Here is a 12,871-nt window from a genome sequence, read left to right on the forward strand (position 1 = left end):
ATGTGTGTCTACAAGCTGACTCATAGCAGAGTTCTGCATAATAATAACTAAAGAGCTTCAGAGCATGAGTGCTAAACACATTCAGTTGTTGCAGAGGGATGTCCCCCCCGGTGCCACAAATCTTTTAAACGTATTAAATTCATGATACTGTGGTTAGCCTTTTATAGAAACATCCACCAAATGCTATTTGTAAACTTTAGGACAGGACAACTTCTTCAGTGCACATAAAAGTTAAAAAACTTTCGAAAAGCTAAATAGAAATGACCTCAAGCAACACTATAAAGCTCACAATGTTCTGTTTATGGAAATACAGTTTCTGTCTAATTGTATGTAATAAAATCTCTGCTATTTGAAAGCAAACAAATCCCAGAATTAAATTGGATTCATTAAAAGAAAAATTATGCCCATGACAAAAATCATTTGATTGTTGGTGTGGGAAACTCAGAGGCAATAAAACTGTAAATGTTTCATGTCAGAAATGTTACTATTTGGGTATAAATATAGTTTCCCCCCCTGATGTTACTTCAGCTGCAGTCACTCCCACACATACAGCTGGAAACCATGACAAAATTCTAGGAAAATGTGAAACATAACCAACTGGCTTTAGCAACAAACCCTAAACAAACTAGCATAATAAAATACCATACAAGCCATTAGCGAAAATAATATTTAACCCCACAACACAACAGATGCATTACAAAAAAAACCCAATACAATTCAGGAAATTGAGCATGCTAACAAGATTCATCAACAGACTTAGGATCTAAGAACAGATTAAACGCAGCCCTTGGAACGGGTTGATGGACTAGTTGTAGTCCACAGCTCTATTGTGTGCCTGCATGTGGACCAACTGCATGGAGACAATGTGCTGCACAAACACCTCTCAACACACAAAACATCAGGACTCTGGCTTCTCATTTAGCGATTTTAAAACAGCAAAGCTTACTCAGCACAATACAGCCTAGACCAACCTAGACCCTCCAATTCAATTCAAACGGAACTGCATGTGCTTGCATAAGCAGCAGCTGCCCATCCCCTGTCCCCCTGATCCCCCCCACACACCCCTTTAGAGGCCCACCACACAGACACACACAGGTCGTGTTATCATGTAAAGAAACGTGTCTAGAAAGGTGATATAAATGGGTACACATGCTCTTAAAGTGAGCGCATGTGTGTATATTCATGGTGGCACACTCACCTGTTAAGATGCTTCAGCTTCTTTGGTGGCAACAGCTTCCAATTCCAAATCTCTTAAAGAGAAAGAGATAATGTTAATCTCTCACATATCAAAGCCTACATTTACCTAAACAAATAAAAGATACCCTGCATGTGGGTGTTACAGTTTTAGTGTGATGAAAACACCACCCTGTAAAAAGTGGGTTACACAAACCTGAAATAGTAAACAACTCCTTTAAAATGTTTCACATTAATTATTGATGGTGCAAAGGGGTTAAAAGACATGCACCTCACCCACAAAACATATGCAACCACAAGCATACACAAATACAGATTTTATCATAAAAGTATTTTCTGTATGAAAGGTATGTCAATTGGTTGATGTGGAAATGCAGGTTGAACTGCATAACAGGACGATATGAAGCAGAGGCCCTGCGAGGTTAACCGAAAAGGTGTGTCTCTGACAATGACAGAGAGAGAGACAGAGTGAGAGTGTGTGTAGGTCAGAGTTACAGCTCAGGTCCTGATCGGCCATTATCTCAGCTGTTGCCTGATTTACAGCTTAACCAACATGGCTCCTCTCGAGCCTGGTGTTTTTCACAGCGCGAGCCAAGACCAACAATGGCCTTAACGGGCATCTGATTAGAGAGTCCATGCAATTAAATTATTTTGTGGCTTAGCCGTGTTTGCAGCGTTATTGAGGCAGTGTAAAAAGTTAGGGTGAACACGAGTGCAATCCAGCATAGCGGAGGTCTAGTTCTAAGTTAACCGTCTGCTCAGTCTACTGCCGATAGAGGGCGTTAAACGCCCGGACCGAAAATCAACTCTGCAGGTTCACAATTTCACCATGAAATTTACATTGATATTACGTTTCATCACAGTTTTGGATGTTTAAGGTAATTTGAACTACCGTGTCCTCTCCGCGAGTCACCAAAAAGCCGAGCAATCAGTCTGCGTCACCGCCGAGCAACCTGCGTCGTCAAATTAGCATGACTGCTAATGCTAGCTAAAAGCTAACGTTACGAAGCGGTTAGCTCGTTAGTTAGGTAACTTACCGGGTTTTCCTTCAAATGTAGCGATTGTGGTTTTTAATAAAAACAGTTATACGTGGAATAATAAAATGATAGGTTATTGATAAACAAATCCATATAAACAATAATCTCTCGAAATACAGAATACTCACTTAGAGCAGATATTTACTCACTTAGAGCAGATATTTACGCACTGCTTGCGAGCTAAGGTTAACCAATGCTCTTACTAGTTAGCACAAGGTTAACCTGCGTACAAATAGTGTTTTCCCGTCAATACACTTTGAAATGTTCAGTCATCTGCAGGCAAACAAAATCCCCTGGTTTGTCAGTCGATGCGTTTGCAAACTGCATTGCAACCGAGCCGCCATGCCAAGTGCGAGCTAAACGGGAGGCTAGCTGGCTATCTAGCTTAGCCTATTCACAGCTAACTAAACAACAGCGGCTGCTCAACATAGCTGCACCAGTCCCCGGTCTCCCTGCTCTGGGCTCTCTGTGTACATTAGCTCGACAAACGTCACCCGGTCAAGAAAACAATGTAAAAACAATCTCACCTCATTGAAGTATAAAGTGCAACAGAGTAGAAAGGAAAGCCGGCTGTAAGGCTAAAATAATTTCAACGCGTTTGCAGCATCTACGAGGGGAGGCATCCGTCCTGCATGATCGCCATTTTCTTAAATCGCTGTTGGCTAACCTTCTTTCGCTTGAGTTCTGCTTTCCCCTCCTCTCTCTGCATTCACCTCAGCTCTGGCTTGTGTGTGTTTCTGGAGGGGGGAGACAGAGCAGGAAACGCATTAACCACTTCCTCTGACTGAGAACCAAACACCAGCGAAAGGTACCTAAATGGTATCGAGAGGATAGTAAAAACATGTAAAGCATGTCAACCCTGTTCAAGGTAAGCTGCTTAGTCCCTTAAAATTAATAAACCCATGACAAATGGTACCATGGGTCAAATGCATCAGACTTAAACACACGAAGGCTTATTTTTATGTTAATATATATAGACTTTATATATATATATATATATATATATATATATATAGACATAAGTATAGCATGGATAATTCGATGATGGCATACTTTGTATAGGTATATAATAGCTATATTATATAATAATATAACACAAATTAGAGATAGAGAAAAAATAAACAGCCTAACCATAATAACCAGACATCATCTCCCATTATTGATGTACAGGTACAGACAATGACACTATAGCCAGAATTTTGAAAACTAATGTCCCAAACGCACCCCTCACTCCCCTCATACTATTATGACCAGAAACAAAGAAGATTAAATTCTTGTATTATTATTTTGATTTCTTGATATTTTATGTATTAACTGTTCAATTCTACTTTCCATACATTTTATCCCCTAACTTGAAGGTCTTCTCCTTGAATCCTCCTCCACACTGCTATGAATACAATTCTGGAAACCTGTTTATTTTTGTTGTACATTTAAACAGTAGTAGAAAGTAGCTAAGTAGTCAGTTAAAATACTTAAATGAGCTCAAAAAAAAAATACGCACCATAGCTACATTTTTTATTATAAATCTATAGACCTCATCTAGTCGATATTCAACACATCTGAAAAGTCTTGGAAAGTCTAACTAAACTGTAATTTCAGACATTGTTTTGGGAGAAATCAAGAATATAACTCAAGAATGTCATTGTAATGTTAAACCCACACATAGCAGTAAACTACAGTACATACTAACAAATTAAGTTTAATTTTATTGACCAGTAAACCCAGTGTTTGAAAACACAGAAAGTAACATTATTAAAATACCTGTCAGAATAGTGATGTACCCAACACGGAGCAATAGAGCTAGTGAAGTTTACTACATCGTATGCATTTAATTTGAGGAACGCTTTCTAAAAAAAAAAGCCTGTTGTTGGTCGGTGATGTTTTCTTGTTATGTAATGTGTGTATTCTAGGTTGTTTTTAATGAATCTTTTTCATTTTATTAGCACCCTGTAATATGTGTCAAGCAGCATAAACCTATTAATTGCACAGTAAAAAGTCACACAGTGAGTCATTGTGGAATCATGATGCCAAATAGCCTAAAATACACAGTAAAGTATGGTGATGTGGTATATTTGGACATAAATTCCAATTTCAAGGTTTCTACAGACTTTTAACCTTGTTTCCTTTTATGTCCTGAAAAGTATCAGAATAAGAACATGCTTAAGTAAAATTACTTTAAGGCAAAACGAAGATTTACCATTGGCAAATTGATTGATTCCAGACAATGGCATTTATAATTTATTCACTGGGAGTAGAGAAAGACAAATATTCTGTTAGAGGATCCAGAGTCAAACCCCAGGTCGACATCCACTCTGCTGTTGTGTCCCTGAGCAGAACAATGAACACTAGTGTCTGTCTGTAGGCGTTTCTGACCTCCCTGTGAATCAAGTGAAATAAGAGTGCCCTTGCCAGATATTTTATGAATTTCATTATTTAGCGTACCTGCTGTGCAATGCAAAAGGGCACTCTAATTGTGATTCACCTTACTTCATCTTCATCTTCCATAGAGAAATATTTTTGAAAAACGTGCAATATTTGCATATAAAAATTAAACAATGGTCACGAGGTTTGGATGTTTACTGGGTTAAATCAGCTTTGATCACATGATGTCACCCACTCTAAGCTATATCCTTTTATAATGTTCTCTTCTTTAAGATTATTTAATTTTATTCCCACAATTTCCATTTTTCATGCACAATATTTAAAACGTAGACACATTTGTCCTCTACTCTCTTTGCAACATGACTTAAAATTTTTGAATAAATGGCAGTGGTAATTGACCTTGCGTGTGGTTGTGCTCATCATCAAAGCACTAATGCAATGCTGCTGAACACCTAAGAGCAGAAAACCTGACAGCAGGCAGTTGTGAGGTACAAGAGAAAATGCAAATGCTTTTTTGTGTTCAGTGCACTTCCTAATGTATGTACAAAGTGAATGAAAGTAAAACTATAAGTCACACACATACATAGATGCTGGATCTCTTCACTGTTTTCACAAGCTTGTCTTAGCCACCCATGCATGGCCGGCTTTAGCTGTTGTGTAAAAAAAACAACAACCCTAAAACGAGTTTTCAAAAAGAGACTGAGACAGCAGAGAAACAAATACAGAGTGGAATCTGCCAACTGCAATGTTTCACTGATGAGACAAAGGCCGTTGCTGCTTACAGGAGAGACCGGCAATACGTGTGTGCAAAGCAATGACCATTGACCCACTGATGGTAAAAACAACCCCATCCTTGTGCTCAAATTACCTCCCTTATCTGTGTGTATTTGACTGTGAGGGAGAGAGAGAGAGAGAGGTGTAGAGTTCACCTACTGCCAAGTAATGATTTTATTTGACAAGGTATCATAGACAGGGAGATTAGATTTTACAGTATATAAACAAGTGGCTAACATCTCAGCCCTGTTGCCAATACCCAAATTTGGGTTTCCCAATGGATTTCTAGAACTGATTATGTGTTTGTGACAACTGGTAATTCAGATACAGTTGGCCTCCAAATGGAAAATATTGAATCGATTGTCCCTCCAACGTGTGTGTCTAATATTTTCCACCTTCATGTGCTTGTTCAAATTTCCTATTGCCCTGCTTCATAAGTCATAATTGCAAGGGGAGATACACTGAGGATGTCAGAACTTGTTATATCTATAGCTTGAGAAGCATTATTATTCGTTTGCAACAAACGTAAGTAGACAGGAAAGATATCTGGAGAGTAAAACTCCTAAATGGGATTGTTCTTTCCTGTTCTTGCCTTTGTAGTGCATGTAGGAAAATGGTGTTTACACTCTTGTATGATAAAAGTGTCAATAAAACATTACACCTCAGAAACTTGAATCACAATTAATTTCAAAGCCCCCACTTGTAGTTACTGTACATGATAGAGGATATTGATGTGTGTGTCCTTAGTTGTCTTTCAATATTTTCTTCCCCATTTCGCTGCAGGATTTGCGCTTTATCATGTACAGTATTATCAAGGGTTCAAGGGTTCATTTAATGGTCATTTTACAACATAGGGTTGTATAATAACATTTATGTTGTCCCTTTATGTGCTTGGACTGTCCTTAGGGCTATGCACAGGCACTTTAGCAATATCACTGATACTTGGGAGATGGGTACCAATGATCTTCTGAGCAGTTTCTGGGCCGTGCACATACCATGCCACTTTGTGCTGTTTCCATTCAGGATGCTTTCTATTGCTCCTCTGTAAAAGTCGACAAGAACTTGGCACCGGAATTTTGTCTTCTTACGTTTCCATAAGAAATACAGCCATTTCTGAGCTTCCTTTACCAGCGTGGAGATGTGAGATGACCATGTCAGGTTCTCTCATTCCCAGGAACCTGAAACTGTTCACCTGCTCCACCTCAGCACCACTGATGTAGTCGGGAGTGTCTTTTCCTCCTTTTTCCTTAAATCAACAGTCAGCTTCTTGGTTTTGCTGACATTGAGCTGTATCCATTCTTATACCATTAGTGCATTTTACTAACTTGACGTCTTCCCTCTCCCGTAGTTTTGGGCTTTTTGTCACTCTCCTTCTGTTGCTTAGGTGTTTCTGGCTCTGGAGCTGTTGAGTCTGAATCTGTGGTTGCAAGCCACCTTCTCACCCCATGTTCCTGCTCAACACCCGCTGCTACAATTATTATTATTAGTCCTGTTATAATTGTCATTATTTTTGCTGTCATTCTCAGTACTATTACTCATTGTCATTCAAATCTGTACTATTACCACCATTAATAGTGTTTTAGATCTCTATGTGGAACTTGTGTTGGGACAATGCCAACGATCGCCGTTCTTGTATGCTTAAGGATGCGTTGGCTACCTTGTGATTGACGTCATGTGCACATTGAAGTCGCTACCATGGCGACCTGATAGGTGTCGCAATGCATATCCCTCCCCAGCTCCACCATCTCGTTCAAATATGGTCACTTCTGGTTAAAAAAAACAAAACAAGATGGCGACAGCCAAAATACCAAACTCGAGGCTTCCACAGACCAATGGGACGTCACTGTGGCTATGTCCACTTCTTTTAAACAGTCTGGGTTCCTAAGTAATAGGATCTTGCCTCGAACTAAAAGGCTTCAGCAAGTTCAGCTTGAAATCATGGCTTTTGGGGAACTTTAAACTTTTTTATTAATATTAATAGTGTGTTTATATATATTTTAGCATTAGCTGCTTGGCAGCTTTAAGTCTTTAGTAAGTTAGTGCATGCTAGATAGTGTGTTGTATTTTGATTTCTCAAGAAAATTATGAAAAAACATTGAAATGCCTCATATCAATATATAACATCAAATCCTACAATCAACTGTAAGAAAAGGAAAGCATGCGACACAACAGTATGTACTGACAGAGTAGCAGACAGTTTGGGGCACTTTTTTCACACATACATGCAAACAAATCCAAGTAATAATGTGTTTTGATAGAAGATACAGAGTTATAGTTAAGCTAATAATGGTGTTTGTGCCAAATGAAACAGAATGTCAAAACTTCTCTCTCTTACAGGTTGCTGCAGTTTTCACCTTCAGTAATGCCTCCCTTCTTCATGCACTTTGCCAGTAGGTGAAGTTGTGCCAGATCCCCAACTCAAAGTTAGGTAAAGTAAAAACTTAAGTCAACTACAATATATAAAAGACCTGGCAGTTTGTCTAGCTTGTTGAATGAGGAGTCCATTCATGCATTACAATATACAGAGGCAAACTAGCATTACATTAAGCTGGTAGACCGTAACAAAACAGAAAAGTCCAGAGACAGCCAGCGTAAAAACCTGAACAAAGCAAGACAGAGAAGAATAGAACAGTGCAGAACAGAGCAAAACAGCTTTGCTACAGGGTTAGGTCACCAGCATGAGTAAAATGGTGACTTTTTTACAAATGTGGTAACATCAAGATTACAACAATTATTTAACTTCTGCTTTTTATGTTAAAATGGTCTACAAACCAATGTCCGATACTAACTAGGAAGGGTGTGTTTGAAAGGGCAGAAAACTCCTTTTTAGCTGCTTGTCGCAATGAATGACAAATCTACAATTCTGAAACCCATGAGTGTGTGGGCGTGTGCATGGATGAGGTTTACTGGGAGAAGAGCAGAAAAGTCAAAGAGTTTGTTAACAGTCTGTGACAAGGCAGTCACCTTGACTGGCAGAGCCATGTATACCTAACATGCCACAGTTTAATCATTCACACACAGACCATGGTTACTTGGGCAAACAAATGCAAACAAGTACACATAGCACTGGCTGAGATAAAGTTATGCAATTGCGCGCACACACACACACACACACACACACACACACACACACACACATATAACCTCCTCAAAACCAAACGCATGCATGCACACACATACGTTTTGTTTTTTGATATGATGGTTAATATGTCCCCCAATTTTGCTTGTTTTGTGGGTTTGACTCAACTACAGTCTATATTTCATACATGCACACACACACAAACCTGCTGGAAAACACAAACAGAAACAGGTCGCAGCTGCAGGAGCTTGGAAGCGTATAAAAATGGTGAAGACCATTGTTGTGTAGAGAGAGGAAGGGGCATAGAAAATTGGGCTGAAATGTGAATGTATGGGAGGAAAAGGGAAAGTGAGCAGGAAGGAGCAGGGGAACAGAAAGTTAGTGAGGAGAGAGAGATTATGGGGGGGGCGGGGCGAGTGATACAGACAGAATGACAGACATAGAGGAAGGTCAGAAAAGAGATTTGCATGTCAAGTAGTAATAGGCTTGTCCTGAGCACAGACACGCACACTGCTAAGCTGCAGTGTTCGTAGTGCTGCAGCCTGTGTGTTTGTGTGCACGTCACCAACCTGAACCAGATGCCACCTTACTGATCAGAATTACATTTCTACCAGTGTCTTCAGACCGACTACTGTATTTCTAAAGCCTGTAAAACAACATACAGAATGTATAAATACATGTATTGTGTGTGTCTGTGCAAGTGTGTGTCAGTGACTTCGATACCGCTCAGCTTCGTCTTCTTGTTCCCTGTTCCTTTGAGTCTGATCGAAATCATTTGTCTCGGCCTCCCCCATCCAGTCCACACTTATCATCACAACCCGTTCATTTTTCACGTTCTCCCTCTCCAACCTCATTATCGTCTCCCTGCCTCACTTTCTATCAGCATAAAAACACAGATACACAATTGCCGCCAGCGTGCACACAAACACACACACGACTCATGAGATGTCTGACTCCTCTTCTTCTTCTCTATTTTTGCCCTCTGTTCTTTTTCATCATCATGTTTCCTTTGAGCTTGTCAAGTGAAATTCATCCATTGTTAATTTTAATCTTTGAAGTGCATTTGCTGCCTTCATGAAATAAAAAAAAAGCACACACAAATCCACCAGTATAGAAAGCACATTTTTAAAAGGCAGGTCTAATGAGTGCTTTTTGACTGAAATTAACACAGGTTGGTCCAAACATTTTAGATGGACCCAGATTTTTCTTTCTGCTCTGAATGGAAAATAGAATCACTTTTATTGGCCAGGTATGTTTACACAAATGAGGAATCTGACTCCAGTCTTACATTTCTCTCAGTGTACATACACAGAACAAGCATAACCAGAAACAAGCTCAGCAAAAACAGACACAAACTGCAATGTGCAGTACACACTTACAACAGAAACATAAAAAACAACATTTGTGGAATAAATATTTTTGTGCAGGTATTATGTACATGAGGTAGGTGGATATGATATATACAGTATACAGGTAGATGTTATAGTCAGAGTCACATGGTTATTGCATTGAGATTGTTCCTGACACCGTGTGTCGGCAGTTAATTGTTCATCAGAGTGATGGCCTATGGGTAGAAACGGTTCCTGTGTCGAACAGCCACTATTATCTCATAAAAGGAAACCCTCGGGTGTGCTTGATGATATTCTTACACATTTAATAACTCACCAAACTTACAAAGATTTTTTTCATTGTATGACATCTAAAGTCAAATATAACTGAGTTTATATCGTATTACAATATTGTGGCAATACTTCTCTGCCGTTTACCGGTCTCCTTTCTTCCCTTTGCCTTTCTGCATCTCTCTCTGACAGGGAGCCATCTCTGAAATGGATTTGCTGTGGCTAAAATTACACCTGGTCCTCAACCAATTACCTGAACATTCATCCCCCCTTTAGCTGTCAGCGCATTCACACACAACAAGCTGGATCCCAACCTAATCCATCAATCGTTTTGCTTGTGAATTTTTTTTTTTAAACACAGATGACTTTCATTCGCCCTTCTAGACTTTATTTTGCATGCACACAACACACACACACACAGAAATACAAGTTATTCTGCGATATAGACAGGTAAAAGTATGTTATTCAAAGGGGATCTTTCCATTTCTGTCCCTGTAATCCATCACCAGGTCTTGAATATGCAGATAGTCTTGAAGTGTGCTGTGCAACAGTATAACATTTTCAAATGTACCCTTTATTTAAATTCACTCTCATTTATATTCATATCACTCATCCAATGCTGGCCTTGCTCCTCTATTAACACAGGAACTCATGCAGATCAGTGGTCACGGGGTATAGTGATTGGTTGGTCATTCATCTCTGGCGTGCATATTTTAGTGTGCAGAGAAAGGTGACACTGGACTGAGAAACGAACACACGGCACCACATTCAATCACACAGACACATTAAATCGCACACATAGAGTCACATGCTAAAACTCTGAATACCACAACATGCTAACATCAGTCAATTAAAGTGGCAAAGATGGCCCTGGCACCCTTGTGTTGTTCATTCAATGGAGGGCATGTGTCTGTGGGGGTAGATGTATGGGGAGGGAAGGAAAGATGAGATAAAAGAAGAATGTCCTTTTGGCTCAGTCGTCTACATTTATAGGCCAGTCACACCTGTGCAAAATGAGCTAATTTCAGTGGAACAACATGCTCACGTGGTTTGCTTGGTCAAGAGTTCAAATTAGTATAATTTTGACCTAAAAATTGACTATCTCATGGTTCACACTTTGTATTAAAATAATAGTTGAGCACTTTGAAAAATACGCTTATTTGCTTTCTTAGCTAGAGTAAGATGAGAAGTTTAATACAAGTCTCAAATCTGTACAGTAAATATGAAGCTACAGCCAGCATAAAGACTGGAAACAGCTCCCGTAACTCTGTCTGGGATTTTGTACCGTATTATCTCTTGGTCGGCACCGTGACTGCACTTCAGGTTTAGTTTGATTGAATATAAAGATTATATGTTAATTAGTGAGTTTTAGAGTTGCTGTTTTGGACAAAGCTGTTTCACTTTTGACTCTGACATCAACATGCTAAATCAGTGAACGCAAATCATTGCTGCTTCTCCTGGTCAGTCCGTCCAAAAGTCCACACATGGCACAGGTGTCTTGCTTTGCTTCACTTGCATGAGTGAAATCATCTGACCCAAAACATGATCACGCAAAATTGGTGAGAGGGGAACGGCAGAAAACAGCTCTGATCAAAGGCATTCCTTCATTTTCTTCACCAAGTGATTTGGTATCAGGGTCTATGGTTTAAGAGGTTGTATCAAAGAAATCTGAGAAAACACACAGCAAAATATTGAGTTTGCTGTTAGTTTGGAAGACACTTACAGGCAGTCTGTAAATCCAGATATGAGTTGGCTGCACTTTCCTTGTAGCTGGCAGTAAAATGTGACTCAACAATTCACTTTAAATGCAGTCACTGTTTTCTTTGGAAAATGGTTGGTCTATCACCTGCCAAGTTTATCTCAGAATAGAAGAAATATTTTAAATACAGAGCAGCCAAAATCACTCAGATAGCTAGAAACTCCTGCCTTGCAAAGTCCATTTGCACAGAGAAAGTACAGAGGAAATGAGTTCAGATTTAACCCTGAATGAGTGAAGCCTCTATATATATATATATATATATACATACACATATACATACACATACACATATACATACACATACACATATACATACACATATACATACACATATACATATATATATATATATATATATATTATGGCATGCCGTTTAGGAAATAATATATATATTTATGGTTTGTCTGTCTGAATATATGGAATGAAAGTCTGAATATATGGAATAAAAGTCTGAATATATGGAATAAAAGTCTGAATATATGGAATGAAAGTCTGAATATATGGAATAAAAGTCTGAATATATGGAATGAAAGTCTGAATATATGGAATGGAAGTCTGAATATATGGAATGGAAGTCTGAATATATTGAATGGAAGTCTGAATATATAGAATGAAAGTCTGAATATATTGAATGAACCTTGAATATATAGAATGGAAGTCTGAATATATAGAATGAAAGTCTGAATATATTGAATGAACCTTGAATATATAGAATGGAAGTCTGAATATATGGAATGGAAGTCTGAATATATGGAATGGAAGTCTGAATATATGGAATGAAAGTCTGAATATATTGAATGAAAGTCTGAATATATTGAATGGAAGTCTGAATATATTGAATGGAAGTCTGAATATATTGAATGGAAGTCTGAATATATGGAATGGAAGTCTGAATATATGGAATGACGCCATCTTGTGTTTTTGATGTGATTAATCCGTATGGATGTAATTGTGACACTATGAGCGAATAAGTAAGAAATCCAGTGTCGGCTATTTGGAGCATTGAAGAGATTACAAACACACTAGC

At 38.7% G+C, this 12,871-nt stretch overlaps 1 protein-coding gene and 1 long non-coding RNA gene across 6 annotated transcripts in view; one reads left to right on the forward strand and one right to left on the reverse strand.

Annotated features, from left to right (window-relative positions):
- The window catches only part of LOC123986292 (trinucleotide repeat-containing gene 6A protein-like), a 38,150-nt gene extending 35,154 nt beyond the window's left edge, over positions 1 to 2,996 (reverse strand). For 2 of the 5 annotated variants that reach the window (XM_046074522.1, XM_046074514.1), the window contains exons 1-2: positions 2,759 to 2,995; positions 1,199 to 1,250 (exon numbers count right to left, since the gene is read on the reverse strand). The gene's annotated coding sequence lies outside the window, so the exon portion shown is untranslated. Of the gene's footprint in view, positions 1 to 1,198; positions 1,251 to 2,380; positions 2,613 to 2,758 lie in introns of those variants that run through there. The other 3 variants (XM_046074492.1, XM_046074507.1, XM_046074499.1) reach the window with 3 other exon arrangements.
- On the forward strand, positions 2,405 to 10,429 carry LOC123986325. The gene is made up of 3 exons (XR_006828849.1): positions 2,405 to 3,099; positions 7,725 to 7,815; positions 10,278 to 10,429. It is a non-coding gene; the product is annotated as an uncharacterized LOC123986325 (long non-coding RNA).
- Positions 10,430 to 12,871: the final 2,442 nt, after the last annotated feature.

This window comes from Micropterus dolomieu, linkage group LG02, assembly GCF_021292245.1.
Source record: "Micropterus dolomieu isolate WLL.071019.BEF.003 ecotype Adirondacks linkage group LG02, ASM2129224v1, whole genome shotgun sequence".
Classification (NCBI taxonomy): Eukaryota; Metazoa; Chordata; class Actinopteri; order Centrarchiformes; family Centrarchidae; genus Micropterus; species Micropterus dolomieu.